The following is a 2,052-nucleotide window of genomic DNA, read 5'->3' on the forward strand; positions in this document are numbered from 1 at the left end:
AGGCTTTCCAGGAGACCAGCCTGTATTGTGATGACGTAGGTCTCATTTATTTGTTTTATTAAGTTAATTAATGATTGCCGTATAGCAACGGAGAGGCTTCTTGATTCCCCCCCTCTCTTTTCGTTCCTTGCGGAACATTGGGCATGATAGGACGTCTGTTAACGCTTTCCACTTCTCCACTGTCTCCTGCCACTCTTTTCAGCTGTTCCCAATTGGGTGTAGTGCCGGTCAGTGGCGTAGCCAGGATCGTCTCAATGGGGGGGGGGGGGGTTCCAATTTTTACCCGGGGACAAAGTTTCGATTTGCACCCCCCCCCCCTCAAACTTTCGATTTCCACCCCCCCCTCATACTTTATATATATATACCGAGGGGTCTATGGGGAGTTATGACCCCCCTAACCCCCCCCCCCCCGCCTACGCCGCTGGTGCTGGTATTGTATTTATGAGAGTAAAATTGATTTAAATGACTGATTTTTTAGAATGATAGGTATTTTGGTGGGATGGTGTAGAAACGTATTACGTCGTTTGATGGAGCGGGGGAGGGGGGGGGGTATAAAGTTTAGAAGTAGGTGGGTGGAGGTACAAGTAAAAAAAATAATCACGGTATGCCTTGCGTGCTATCTAAGAAATGCCATCTTTTGTTTATCTTAGTTGTGTCTACGTGTGCGCTTAGTTTTGTATTGAGTTTGTTATCGATGCTGTTTTATACTTTCAATAAACCGGGAGTGATCTCCCCTAAACTTTCTCGAATATTCTTATATAACATACGGGGGATGGAAACTCGGAATATTTTAAGTACATTTTGAATTACTTAAACTTTTTAAAAATAGAGTAGAATCTCGTAGAAAAAAGTATTGCGCACCAAGTGAACGCCAAATAATCTGTGTATAATAATGCGGAATATTATTAGTACTTTAGTACTAGTACTTTATAAATTCACATGCGTTTTTTTAAGAAATCGGAAATAGCGTAAATTACTACTACACAATTTGACAATAGGCAGAGAATTAGATATTTTACATATTTTAAAAATTTAGTTCATCTATCTGTAATAGTAGTCAAGTTATAGGCTTTTAAAACACCAAAAGCTGAAAAGTTGTTACAGAACTACACATTTGATATAATACTTGTATATAAAATTTCATCAACCTAGCTGTAACGGTGGTTATCGTGTTCACAGACATACAGACAGAATTGCAAAGCCCAGTTTTTCCTACTTGATTACGCATAGAACGCCGAAATTTTGATAAATCTGGATTTATTCTTTTTGCCCGATTAAAATAAGTCCCATATACTCCGTATATGATGAAGTATTGAGGTGTAAAACGATGAAAACTGTCAAAATTTCATGTGATGTTTTTGCAAGATTACAATACTTCCTCTATACTCTGTATACGAGAAAGTAAAAATGAAAAAAAAAACTTAAAATTTCCTTTTAGAGTTCTAGTTCCTGTGACTCTGCTATCGTTGCTAGGCAACGTGGCGTTCCTGATGGGACCAGACGAGCCGGAGAAGCTGTCCATCTCCATCACCGTCATGCTGTCCTTCACCGTCTTCATGGGGGTCATCAGTGACACCCTCCCAGAGACCTCGGAGACCCTGCCTCTACTGTGTCAGTCATTGTGTGTCGTCACGTAATTGGTGTTGTTTACTCAGTACAGTCACCGTCACACTTCGTTATGTAAAGTTAAGTAACTAGTGTTGTTTATTCAGCACAGTCACACTTCGTTATGTGTAGTCACGTAATTAGTGTTGTTTATTTATTAAGTACAGTTACACTTCGATTTTCAATACAGCTTTTAAATTCGCGTCTGTTTTTCACGAAAATACGGACTTTTGTGGGTTTAGACTCCTTCAGCAGTTCTTACCACTATTTTATTCAACATCCCAGGGGTGCGGTGTACGACCCTTAGAAGTGTGATGTGGTATTGTTGACGACTTTATTTAAAATGTATAGGCTTACATACGGAGTTGGTCACGTTTGGTCAGTTTTTAGCCTCGGCAAGGTCGTAGAGGCTCACCTATTTTTTTTTTCCATTATGGCCGTGTGAAT

General features: G+C 39.9%; 1 pseudogene; it reads left to right on the plus strand.

The window, feature by feature from the left end:
- LOC131952240 (neuronal acetylcholine receptor subunit non-alpha-3-like) overlaps positions 1–1,694 on the plus strand; it is a 7,866-nt pseudogene extending 6,172 nt beyond the window's left edge.
- The last annotated feature ends 358 nt before the right edge of the window (positions 1,695–2,052 follow it).

This window comes from Physella acuta, unplaced genomic scaffold (genome assembly GCF_028476545.2).
Source record: "Physella acuta isolate Inbredline_101_S28 unplaced genomic scaffold, ASM2847654v3 ptg000862l, whole genome shotgun sequence".
NCBI lineage: Eukaryota > Metazoa > Mollusca > Gastropoda > Physidae > Physella > Physella acuta.